General features: G+C 45.5%; 1 protein-coding gene across 8 annotated transcripts in view; it reads right to left on the bottom strand.

Moving 5' to 3' along the window:
- The window catches only part of DLGAP1 (DLG associated protein 1), a 902,804-nt gene extending 892,591 nt beyond the window's left edge, over positions 1–10,213 (bottom strand). For all 8 annotated transcript variants that reach the window (XM_045459777.1, XM_045459780.1, XM_045459781.1 and 5 more), the window contains exon 1: positions 9,899–10,213. The gene's annotated coding sequence lies outside the window, so the exon portion shown is untranslated. The remainder of the gene's footprint in view (positions 1–9,898) is intronic.
- Positions 10,214–13,494: the final 3,281 nt, after the last annotated feature.

The raw sequence follows: 13,494 nt of genomic DNA, 5'->3' as shown, positions 1-13,494 counted from the left end.
AGACCTGAATGGTAATCAACAGAGGAAAGAAATAGTCAACATTACTAACAGTCGGTCAGGAAGCAACACGTTTAAACTACAAGGAGCCATCATTTCACATTCATAATCCTGGCAAAAAATAAAATGGATCACCAAATACTGGCAAAGATATGAGGGAAAGGGGGCTCTTCTAGATTGCCGATGGGAGTATAAAGAGTTAAATACTTTTTTGGTAATTTGGCATTATCCACTAAAGGTGAGGGCACAAATCCCACCCTTCCATAATTCCACTCCTAAGGAGATATGCTAAGGAAAGTCTCCTTTGTTAGCACAAGACATGTTTATATATGAATGTTCACGGCAGCCTTGTTGGAAAATACCCTGACTGCCCACTGACAGAAGACTGATACATTAAACATGATATATTATGCAATGGAATACCACACTGCAGTAGAAATGACTAAAAAGGATCTACATATATCCACAAAACACTAATCCATTAAAGTAAGGTGAAAAAGCCTACAGAGCAATTTACTATTTATATAGTTTACAAACAGCAAAGTGAGACTATATTGCTTAAGTACACACATACATAGCAAAGCATAAGGAAATGCATGCGAATGATAAACACAAAAATTCAGTACAGGCATATGCTGTTTTATTGCACTTCACTTATCGCATTTTTTTTTTTTTTTTACAAATTGAAGGTCTGTGGCAACCCCGCGTTATGCAAATCTTTGGGCACCATTTTTCCAACGGCATTTGCTCACTTCAGGTCTCTTGTCCCATTTTGGCAATTCTCACCATATTTCAACCATTTCATTATTATTATATTTGTCATGGTGATCAGTGATCAGTGATCTCTGCCATCACTTTGTAATTGTTCCGGGGCACCATGAACCATACACATACAAGATGATGAACTTAATCCCTCAACATCGTGTGTTCTGATTCCTCCACCGACCAGCCAATCCCTGTCTCTCTCCTTGGGCTTTCCTATTCCCTGAGACACAACAATATTGAAATTAGGAAAGTTAACAACCTTACAACGACCTCTAAGCTTTCAAGTGAAAGGAGGCAGTCAATCAATGTGGCAAACTTCATTGTCTTCTTTTTAAAAACCATATTTTTAATGTTAACTTATTTTTGAGGGAGAGAGAGAGCGAGCGGGGTAGGGGTAGAGAGAGAAGGAGACAGAGGATCTGAAGCAGGCTCTGAGCTGATAGCACAGAGCTGGATGTGGGGCTCGAACCCATGAACCATGGGATCCTGACCTGAGCCAAAGTCAGACGCTCAACCTGAGCCACCCAGGCCCCCTCATCGCTGTCTTCTTTTAAGAAATTGCCACAGCCACCCCAACCTTCCTGATGAGTCATCAGCCACAACATCAAGGCAAAACCCTTCACCAGCAAAAACATTACAACTTGCTGGACGCTCAGAATATAGTTAGTATTTTTTACTAATAAAGTTTTTTTTAATTGAGGTACGCATATATATGTCTATTTTAGAAATAATTCTATGGCACACTTCATAGACTACAGCATAGTGTAAACATAATGTAATGCAATGGGAAACCAAAAAATTCATTTGGCTCGCTTTATTGTGATACTTTATTGTGGTCATCTGGAATCGAACTTGCAGTATCTCGGAGGTATGCCTCTAATAGAGAGTACCATTGAGGGGAGAGATGCTTTGAGAAAGAGGACTCTGGGAGTATTAACAGTATGTGTAATGACTTGTTCCACCATCTGGAGGGGGGTGAATACATAGGTGTTTATTTTAATATTTAATTTTTTGGTGTTACTAAAATATTTCACAATAATCTGTAATTAACAACAAAGAATTGAACAATAGTTTGCAACACAGGTATAGGGTAAAAGAGAAATGAGTCAAATATTACTTGAAATTTGTTCCGAAATATTTTTCATGTCTTCTTTTCTCCCATGGTTACTTCCTTAGACCCGGTTCCCTTCATTTATGCCCCAATTAATGCAACAGCCTCCTAAAACTTCTCTCGGTTCTCATCTGGTGGTAGACGGACCTACTTCCATCAGTTTAAGAGGCCAGCCACTTCTCTGTATCACCGTCTCTTCCAAATCCTTCAAGGTTCCTGTCAACTCTAAACATTCTCCATGCTTCTCAATCAAATTCATTTCCAGGTCTAATTCAAATGCATCAGAGGAGCCAGAGCAGAGAACCATCTCCTTGAACCAGGAATACACCAAGTTGGTTTGCATTTCCATGTCTTTGTAAATGTTTTTGCCTTATCTGAAAAGTCATCCCTTCCATTTAACTCTTACCCATCCAGGAAGACAGATCCAATGATCCCGTCCTTTGTTGAGCTTTGTCATTCCTTAAAAGCCCAGGATAAGTATGACTGGTCTCAGACATTTGAGCCCTTAGTTTGATTTTATAACATGTTCTTACTAATTATTTTCTACATGTTAATCTTATCCTCTGGATTAGATTTTAAGCCACCCAAGGATTTGAACAGTGTCTCCACTTCTGTATTCTGCACGCTAATGAGTACACAGGAGATATTCTAATTTTGTTTGTCTGTTTGCCCATATGTGGGGGCTATATCCACGCCAAGATCTACATCGACCATCTACAACCCTTAGGATTCTTATCATCAAAGCAAGATAATTTAAAACATCAATAAAAGAAAAACAGATCTGGAGAAATTATTGCACATCATAGTTTATAGCAACATGAGCCATGTCCGTGTTAAGTCTTACTTTTCCTCATTTAGGGCTGAACAGTGGATCGAGCATCGAAAGCAGGGTGTCACGTGTCAGATTAAGCGTATCCACGAGGGTGGCCCACCTCACCACATCATTCAAGATCTCAGAAGCACAGAGTGGGACGGAATATACTACAAGCCTGGCCAGAAACTAGTATAAAAAAAAAAAATCATGAACCTACTCAGAAGGCTGTGAGTCCACCTAATTTTAAGTGGCAGATTCCAGCATCACCTATGAATGAGAGCCACACCCCACGCAGGTTCTAAGGACATATACAGAAATCAGGCACAAGCAAGAAAGTCGGTTGTAGCCACTTCTCTTCTTTCTGCTAGATTGGTCTCTCATCCTTGTGGTCTGATTCAGTCTTTCAATGTCCTTCCATACGCGGCTCCTATACTCACCATTGTCTCTGAGCTTATGGTCTCCTAGAGGTGGACAGGCACATAAACAGACAATGAAATACAAAACTACGAAATGTGTACCAGATGCCACAGAGACATAGGAGGGAGTGCTCAGTCCTTTGGGGTGGCCAGGGAGAACAGAGCTAGTGCTACATTTGGAGGGGGGGGGCACTCAAAACATAGGCGGGGGGGGTGTTAAGCTATTCATTCGCTTATTTCAAGTAAGAAAGGCGAGGAAGGGTAGGGGGTGGGAGGTTTTGTTTTTGTGTTATTTGTTTTGTTTCTTTTTTTTTTTTAATTTTTTTTTCAACGTTTATTTATTTTTGGGACAGAGAGAGACAGAGCATGAACGGGGGAGGGGCAGAGAGAGAGGGAGACACAGAATCGGAAACAGGCTCCAGGCTCCGAGCCATCAGCCCAGAGCCCGACGCGGGGCTCGAACTCACGGACCGCGAGATCGTGACCTGGCTTAAGTCGGACGCTTAACCGACTGCGCCACCCAGGCGCCCCTTGTTTTGTTTCTTAATCCCTGTCTTACTTCAGAACCTCCCTCAGTTTTCCAGCAGACTGCAGTTTCCCTGGTTGGGAAACTAGCACAAAACTAACCCAGCACACGTTGGCCACGCTGGGATCAGGCCTGTGTCTTCCAAGTGTTATCAGAGTAGAGAATGCAGGATTCAAGATTGCAGGGGGCCTCTAAAAGCCGCATGATACTACCCTCAGGGTTCTGGTCCTTACACAGTTAGAGTACAGATCCGCATCCCCTCATGGGTTTATTCATTCATTCACTTCACTGCTGTTTACTGACCACTTACTGAGTGCCAGCGGCTGTGCTGGGCCCTGCTGACATTTGGTGAAATGCTGTATTTAGTCCTTGATCCCATGGAATGCACAGTTCATTGGGGAAGACAGTTGATAGGATAATCATAAAAGTCAAAGCATCGTTATTTACTGGAGAAGGACCGCGAAAAGAAGAAAAGTATAAAGCAGTAAAGCTGCGTTCAACTGGAGAGCCTCACCGATTATATTAAATTTTCAGCTGAGGTCTAGGAAAGAGGAAATAATGTAAGAAACAGTGTGCCAGGGAGAGTGGGGAAAAGACATCTTATGCTGCTTCACAGGAGCTATAGAACCAAGCGATTCTCTAAATTGCCTAGGCAAGGGCTCACACAATCAACTTCTAAATATGTTACTGCTTCAAGGTCCGGTCCCTCCCCACCCCTACCCCACTCCCACCTCCCCACCCCTTGGGCTTTAACGGGAAAAGAATATCCCTGTTTGAAAGACTGAAAGGTTATTCTGCTTCTGGGTTAATGTCTGGGAAAGGAGCTTCCAAGGGAGTGACTACGCATTGCCTTTTTACTAGAGTAGTATGATGAATCATATCATGGAATAGTTGTTTGCAAAGTCTGAGACAAGATCAAAATGCCATTTGCCTCTGAAACTGCAGCGTGTGTTTTGTAAAGAAATCTCAGTGATATCTAGCAGGGAGATTTCTAGTCCAGAAATAGACTTCCCTCCGAGTTTCCACTGAAATTGAAACTGAGGGAGAAAGGGTCTCCAGAGAAAGGGTGTAATCTTGAGGTCAGAGCAAAGATTAATGCCAGTCCTCCCATCATATACTAATAAACGGTCTCCAGGAGTAGAATGAAAAGGGAAGTTACTCTAGCAGATGTTTTCAAATTAGCCAAAACCGTGTCACAGAGCAAAGCGGCAGAGCTGGAAACATGCCCAGAGAGAGAGAGAGAGACCTCCCCACAAGCTGCCTGAGGGAGCCATTTAAATGTCTCTGAGCCCTCCCAGTGCAGACTGGGAGGGTGCGGACTGGGACACACAAGCCGGGGAGGGAACCGGCCCTAATGGGAACCCTCATTTCCTAATTGCTTATCCAGGGCTTCGATAAGCCCCTGCTCTGATGAATACTAAGAAAATCTGGCAGGATTGGGCAGTTCACACACCGCCAAACTACACTCTCCGTGGCTTGCTTTTGTGTCGCTGCTTGCACACCCAACAAAAACACGTGGAGAGAGGATCTAGAAATTGTCAGTGACATCGGGTGAGCAAACTCTGATAAGAGAATATAAACATGAACAGTTTCGTTGTGAGCCAAGATGCACAGCAGATCCAGAACCCTGATCCCTCATCACAACAACCCCAAGGGGGGCAATCACATCCCAGTTTCACTGGTTCTCATCTACCCAAGAAAAGGTCCAAGAATCTGGGCCAGAAATCTACGGCTGGCTGGCCAGAGGGCCTTCTGTGCATGAGCTGGTCTTCCGAAGTGGGATAGCACTTCTTACCTGCAAATCATGAACTCCTACTGGAAGGCAAAAACAATAAACACCAATGTTTAACTCCATAAAGGAAGAGAATAACTCTAGTTTCTCACCGGTACAGCAGCTGTCTGGCCCCTGCCATTCACTAGAATGAAGAATATAAAATTGATGGGTCAACACAACTCATATGCAATACCAACCTCCTGTGTGTGTACGTGTGTGTGTGTGTGTGTGTAGTAAATGTACATAAACGCTCGACTGCTTTATGTATTAATGGTATATTATACACGTTTTTAATATTTAGTTTTCTATTACAATTTTTTTTTGCTTAAAACAAATATGTGTTAGAAGAAAAGGAACTGATACCTGGTATGTCAGGCCTGGTATGTCAGCAGATGTTTAATAAACGAAAGCAAATGACTGTGGTAGAAGAAGGAACATCTCTCTAATTCCTGAAAGACCACCCATCTGTGACAGCCAGGTCCATTGGGCAGTAACAGGAACCAGGCTACAAATTCCCCGTGATTTCAAAAGGAGGTAGGGAGGGGCACCTGGGTAGCTCAGTCGCCTCAAACTTCGGTTCAGGTCATGATCTCATGGCTCCTGAGTTTGAGCCCCACATTGGGCTCTATGCTGACAGCTCAGAGCCTGGAGCCAGCTTCGGATTCTGTGTCTCCCTCTCTGTCTACTCCTACCCCACTCCTCTCTCTCAAAAATAAATAAATAAATAAATAAATAAATAAATAAATAAATAAATAACATTAAAAAAATAAAAATAAAAAGGAGGCAGGGAGAAAGGTAAGGGTGGGGGGGATGGGCAGTGAAATGATCCCTTTCTTTGAAAATGGAGACTTACAAGCTCTTAGGATCCTCTGGAAATAAAGGACAGCACAAGACATGGTGTGCTTTTGAAACTCCAAGCATCTCAGCAGCACAAAAATGTTCAGAATGCTAGAAAAAGGGCCTTCTTGTGATTGTGTTTCTGTCTTTTGTGACTGTGCTTCTTTAAAATGAAAACCACATTAAGCGAACAACATACAACACACGTAAGGCATAGATAGTAAATATGAGAGGTAGGGGGTGGGGCGTGTTGAGATTTCTGAAAAGTCTGGGTAGGCTTTCAGCTTTCCTTGGTGCTGCTCCTTTAGCAGGGGGGAGATAATTACCAAGGAAAAAGAGAAAAGAAACAAAAGAACTTACAACAGCATTGTTTCCTTAAATTAGGCAAAGAGACGCAAGTGTGGTTTCTATAGAGATGAACTCTTCATAAAAATCCTCCGGTTCGATGAATGCTTCCTAAGGAAAACTTCTGCGGGGCACAGAGTTGGTGTGATAAAGGGTGGAGCTAATTGTGGGAATAATCAAGAAGACACCATCATGGGAGGTGGCGTCTATCATACAAACTTCACTATAAAAACACTCATTTGGATAGCATGTGGTTATTCTTTCTCAATTCAAAATATTATATGAAATCGAAATCAGAATGTTGATTTTTTTTTTGTTTCCAGAAGTTGCTATACAAAGAATATGGCCCTTGCCTCGATTAAGTTGTAGCTGAAACTATTATCACGCTACGTATCTCTAAATGAGTCATTAGTATGAACTCAGCTTCCCTCTTCCTAGTTTTAATTTTATATTTAAAAAAGCAATGAATCTAGTTGGCTATGGAATGAAGGCACACATGCCTAACAGAGTTAAATCAAAATGCATGCAACCCATCTTTCCAAGTTTGATTCAAAGGACATTTAAGCTTAGAAGGATTTAGAAAGTAGAACACCGCTTAGTTTTAGGCTATTTCTCTATATGGGGTATGCAATACTTTGAGAAGAAGGTCTTGCTTTCCATAATTACTGACATGTTTCATCAAGGCTTTAGTCCTGGCAGAATAAAATTTATGTTGGAGGAGAAATTAAAGAAAATTCCCCATAGGGAAAACTCATGTACTTGTTATCTCTCAAAAGCACAACTGCGTATGTGTTATTTGAAGAGTTTTGTCAGAAAATCACTTCACAGCTTTTTAAGGAATCTTTTAACCAGTTCATTGTGCCAACATTTATGTTGCCTATAATATTTGAAATAAGATACTTCATTTGGGAAACAGAATAGAAACCCTAATGGATACATACAGAGAAATAGAAAGACAGGTATAATTTTTTTTTTAATTTTTTTTAATGTTTATTTATTTTTGGGACAGAGAGAGACAGAGCATGAACGGGGGAGGGGCAGAGAGAGAGGGAGACACAGAATCAGAAACAGGCTCCAGGCTCTGAGCCATCAGCCCAGAGCCCGACGCGGGGCTCGAACTCATGGACCGCGAGATCGTGACCTGGCTGAAGTCGGACGCTCAACCGATTGCGCCACCCAGGCGCCCCTAGACAGGTATAATTTTTTTAATGTCCTATATTTGCAAATATGCTCAAGTCTTTTCTCATTCAAGTAGCATTTTCTCTTCAGCGAGTCAGTTTTGTTTTGTTTTGTTTTTCAAAAGTAGTCCTGGGATTTTAGATCTGAAACTTGTAATATTGCAAAGCAGTGTCTTCACCTGCTGCAACTTTAAACTGAAGTGATACATCCAAAGGAAATTAATACCACAGCTACTGATATCAGATTCCATGAAATTCTCTATTTCCTCTTTATGACAGAATATAAATTTTCTGAACTGAGTAATTTTTATGACCTGACCACTTAAATTTCATATATTTTGCATAGATATATGCAACGTGGTTTTATGGCTTTGAATTTCCTTTGTAAACATTTGAGAAAAGAAAACTTTATCCTTTTGACATTATGTAAATTGAGACACTTCTAACATTTCTTGCTTCTATGTCATTTCCGTCCAAGTTGGAATAACGACTATTGCTATAGATGCAAAATTACATTGGCCAATAGAAAGTTGCTTCCTGAAACTGAAATTCTGCTATAAATAACATTCAAAAAGCAGTTAGGTCCTCCCTGGTAAAAATAAATTGGCAAGATGTTTGCACTGGGTCCTAAAATCGCTTTCCTAGCTCTAAACATTCCTCATCCCAGTGCCTGACTACAACTCAGATCGATCCTTCACTTTACAAAGCCATTCATGATTCATGAACACCATAAAAGATAAAGATCTGTTCTTAATTGTTACTTTAATTATATGTCTTTCATCTTTGTAATTCCATAACTTCCCATGTTATGCCAAGGGAGGCAGGAAGCATCGATCTCTCAGGAACCCAAGCCAGGCTCACTGTGTCAGGGGTGTACATAGAGTCCTGCCTGGGTCCATAAAAGAAATAACATCTACCCACCCGCGTCCCTGTCCCGGCCCTCTGGCCACTTCATACCCCCTCCCCTCCGCACGCCCCCTCCGGTTTTCAGACAGAAAATTCCGCAGCGCTAGTGGCCCGGAGGAAGGCGAGCCCGGGAGCCGAGGGCGCGAGCCGAGCTCCGGTACAGGCACTCAGTGTCTCGAGGCGCGGGCACCCGAACAGCGGGTCGCCGCTTCCCACGGCTTCCCGGGGGCCACCGGGTGAAGCAGGGACAGCTCGCCTTCCTCGAGGAGCGAGCGCCGCGGCCGGAGTCCTGAATGCAGGGTCTTCATCTCCCAGCGGCCCTCCGAAGGTCCCTCCCGCAGCTGCAGCCGCCCCTCAATGAAAGTGCAATTTGTTATCTCTCCCAGCCCGGAGGAGAAGTCCCGGTTTGGTCTCCGCTCCAGCCCCGCTCATTCAATTCACTAAATACCGCGTCTCAAGGTTGGCCACGCGATTCGCCGGGAACTGGCCTCGGCCGCGGGCGGGGGGCGACTCTACAGTGACCTCCCCCTTGAATCCCGTCCTCTGTGTGTGTCTCTCTCTTTCTGTGTCTCGTTCTCCCCCTGCGAGCTTCTGTCTGTCTCTCTTTGTGTCTCTGTTTCTCTGGCTTTCTCTCTTGCGCGCGCGCGCGCGCGCGCGCACACACACACACACACACACACACACACACGGGAGGAGGCTCTCTCCACAACCAAAGCCAAAATGTCACCTAAAAACCCAAGTGCAACAACTTGCCTGGCAAACGACCCAGGAGCCTGCCGAGAACTCCCCTGCAGTGAGCAGCCCCCTCCTCCCCTGCAAGGTGCACCGGGGGTTGGGGCGGGGGGAGGTGTGAATTTGGCCGGTGGAGATGACGGGAACTAGTGTTCTCCCCTCCCCCTTCCAGGACCCTGTCGCAATTAGAAATCCGTCCCCTCCCCGGGCCCCAAGAGGGAGTAGCCAGGACCACAAGCCCGGAGAGGGGCGCGCTGGCCCCCGGATTCCCGGGGTCCCCAGGGGGTCCGGGAGTGCGCCCCAGGCGGCGGATGGCGAAGGAGAAGCGGGCCAAGGGAGCCCAGCCCATCGTCCCTCCGCGGGCGAGAGGAGCGGCGACCGCGCGGCGGTCAAGAGACACCCAGCGCGCTGCGATCGCGGTGGTTGGCGGCGGCCCGGGCTCCGGCTGCTGCCGCCACGCGCGCACGCCCCAGCCCCGCAGCGCAGCCCGGCGTTACCTTGCCGCTGCCCGCAGTCCGGCCCTGGATCCCTGCGTCCGTCCGTCGGTCCCACGAGCCTCGGGGGGAGGACGAAAAAGGGTGTCCCCGCGGCCCGGACAGGGTCTCAGCGAGGTGACGGGAAGCAACGGAGAGAGGAGCAGAGGCGGCTGCGACCGCTCCCGCCGATGCTGCCGCCGACTTCGCCGGGCCGGAGGTGTCGGAGAGGCCGTGTCCTCGGGATTGCGGCGCCCGGAGCGCAGCGCTCGCCTCTGGCGCGGAGGCTGAGCGCCGGGACGCGGCGAGCTGGGGCGGCGAGGCTGGGCTGGTCACCCGCCCCTGGGTGCATGTTAATACGGTGGGGAGGAGGAGTCCCGCGCTTCCTCCGCCCAACCACCGGAGCCGGCGGGCGGGCGGCGGCCGCGGCCCGGAGCCAGCCGCTCCCACCCGCCCCAGCTACTACGGCGCGGCCACTCGCCCTGGCCCCAGCCCAGGCACGTGCGCCGAGGCCGCGGGGAGGCGCCCGGCCTCTCCCGGAGCGTGCTCTTGGCCTGCGGCCTCTGCCCGCTCAGCCTTCCGGTGGCGAGTGCACTCACACGCACTCAAACCGGACCGACGGGAAAGCCCCGCGTGCCTGGGACGGAACCGAGAGGCGGCCCCCCGTTAGTGGGCGTGCCCCGTCCGTCCCCTGGCGCAGAGTCTCCGGGGAATTGAACCTGCTCTTCTACTCTTGCCAGCCGTTGTCCCTAACCTTGTCTTTTAAAGACAGGGGCTCGGGGGAACTCGTAACAACAGTTCTTTCTCACACGAGATCAACTTGGCGAAGAGGGGGTTTCCTGTCCTCTGCTCTCCATCCTCGGGGTCCCCACCAGAATTTTTGAAGAAGTAATCGCCAGGGAGGAGACAGGGTAGACTCCCAAGAACGGACGTTCAAACCCAGTGCCATTACTTTCAGTTACTCCTCGGAACCTCAGTTTCCCTTGTCTACACAAAGATGGCTCTTGGGTGCGTGGGTGGGTGTGGCTTAGGTTACACGATATTTATTCCACCGGTTCTCTCGGTATTAACGAAAAGGAATCCCTTTTCCTCCCGTCCTCCGACCTCAGTAAACTCCCCACTCACTATCCACCCCCATGTGTATTTGGAAGCCAGGCCCATTCACAGAGGCCGAGGACCGGGCGTCTAGTGCTCTGTAAATGCGAAGAATCCACGTGGCTTCAGAGTAAGACTAGAGAGAGTGTGAATAGGTGAACTGAGACGTGGGTCAAAGAGAAAAGGCAATTAAGTATTTATTGAGCTCCTGCTCTACCCACTTAAGTACACTGTTCTGAATAATAGTTAAAATAATCGTGGTTAATCACCGTCTTCCTGTTTTCCTCTACTCAAAAAAAAAAAAAAAAAAAAAAAAAAAAAGGTGTCTTCGTGGACAATGTCGTTTGTTCCATAGCTTCCAGAGAGAATATTATGCCAAAGAGTATATAATCTTCTTTATGTAATTTTACCCATAAAGTTATAGCATAAGATTTAGCATCTGCTTTGTGTGATATCTAATTATAAATATTAATAGCATATCCTTTTTAAGGAAACACTTCTAAAAATGCAGAGAAGTGAAAAACGGTTTCCATAAAAATATGACTCAGATAAATAATCGCTTTTCCGCAATTTCACTGAGTGATTTTCCATTAAAGAAGAAAAAGAAAAAAAAAAAAAACTTTAAACCACTAAACAGCCAAGGAAATGGAAGTAAACCCTCAGCAGTGTAGTACCATGATCACCAGTGCTTTAACAAGCCTCTAAAAGATATCCCAGCCAGTTCAAGAATGGTTACAGAGAGGCACCTAATGTTTCAAATAACATTCCATGAAAAGGCAAAGTAAAAAAATAAGCCTTCCTAATCTGTAAAAAGCAACTACCTTGCCCTTCCAAACCTGTAAATATGTTTAATCCATAGAATTTTAATGAGGCCATATAAATAAGACTGCCCTAACTCAAATTAGGGGACATTAGTGAATAAAATTACTTGGAGTGGAAAATCAATTTTCTTACAAAATTCATATGGTAGACTTACCCTAGCAATGATAGTATCTATGTAGCACTACGATGATGAGGGTTTTCTAACTGTAAGCGACAGAACCCAGTTTGGCTAACTTAAGAGAAGTAATTTTTTGGAAAGACATGGAAACTTCCAGAACTGAAGGGAGGGCTGGAAAGCAGTCTTAGAACCAGGCAGGATTTACGGCAATACTGGAGGCCTAGGAGGCCTCAAAGATAGAAGTGCTTTGGTTTTGTGCTACATGGTCAACGTGGATAAATGCCAACTGTTTCTTCTGACCTCACATTACTGGATCAAGCGTCAAGTCACAGGGTAGAGCATTTGACGGGCCAAACTTCAGTCGGGCAGTAACTCCCTGGCTGTGCCAGCATAGGGAGAGAAACCATGTGATTCTTCGACTTCCAGAATGGAAGGCAGGCACCTGGATGTATCACCTTTCCATAATGATCCGTGACTGGCAAGTGTAAAACAAGTTCAGGGAGCTGTTAAGAAGGAGAATTTGGGGGCGCCTGGGTGGCGCAGTCGGTTAAGCGTCCGACTTCAGCCAGGTCACGATCTCGCGGTCCGTGAGTTCGAGCCCCGCGTCAGGCTCTGGGCTGATGGCTCAGAGCCTGGAGCCTGTTTCCGATTCTGTGTCTCCCTCTCTCTCTGCCCCTCCCCCGTTCATGCTCTGTCTCTCTCTGTCCCAAAAATAAATAAACGTTGAAAAAAAAAAATTAAAAAAAAAAAAAAAAAAAGAAGGAGAATTTGATACCGAGGTGAAAAAGAACAATGCCTATTACATTGGCTGGCTATGAAATTCACATAATTCCTAGAATTATTTAGAAACAGTGATATTGTACAAGTCAAATTGATAGCACTTATTCTGAGGTTATTGTACTAGCTTCTTTTTAGTTATTTAAATCTATGTATGGCCAGTTACTTTATTTGTATTCATAGTGCCTGTACGCACTACCACAGTTCAGGGCTAGCAACTGTGTTCATTTCTAGTCATAGACAGTGTGGTTGCTAGAGAGTGGCCCTGGGAAGATGTCCACATCCTAATCCCCGGAACGAGTAAACGTTACCTTACATGGCAATTTGCAGAGGTGATTAAGTTAAGGGTCTTGAGATGGGGAGTTTATCCTATATTAGCCTGATGGGCCAGATGTAATCACAAGGGCCCTTATGAGAGAAAAACGAGAAAGTCAAAGGCAGAAGAAAAAGGTAGGATGAGGGAAGCAGAGGCTGACCCCATGCATTTGGAAGACAGAGGAAGGCCTCCATGAGCATAGGAATACGGAGAGTCTCTAGAAACTAGAAAAGGTAAAGAAATGATTCTCCTTTAGAGCCTCCAGAAAGAATACCAGTCTGCTAACATCTTAATTTTAGCCCAGTTAAATTGATTTCAGACTTCTGATCTCCAGAACTGTAAAATAATAAATGCATGTTGCTTTAAGCCACCAAGGTTCTAGTAATTAGTAAGGGCAGTCATAGGAGACTAATATAGACAGCACCCTCTCCAAACCATTCTGTTGGTAGCAGGAAGCATGTGAGCCCTTACTATAGAAGAAATACAGAAAGG

Source organism: Leopardus geoffroyi, chromosome D3, assembly GCF_018350155.1.
Source record: "Leopardus geoffroyi isolate Oge1 chromosome D3, O.geoffroyi_Oge1_pat1.0, whole genome shotgun sequence".
Lineage (NCBI taxonomy): Eukaryota > Metazoa > Chordata > Mammalia > Carnivora > Felidae > Leopardus > Leopardus geoffroyi.
The sequence above is the reverse complement of the archived record's forward strand: the minus strand, read 5'-3'. Positions and strand labels throughout refer to the sequence as shown.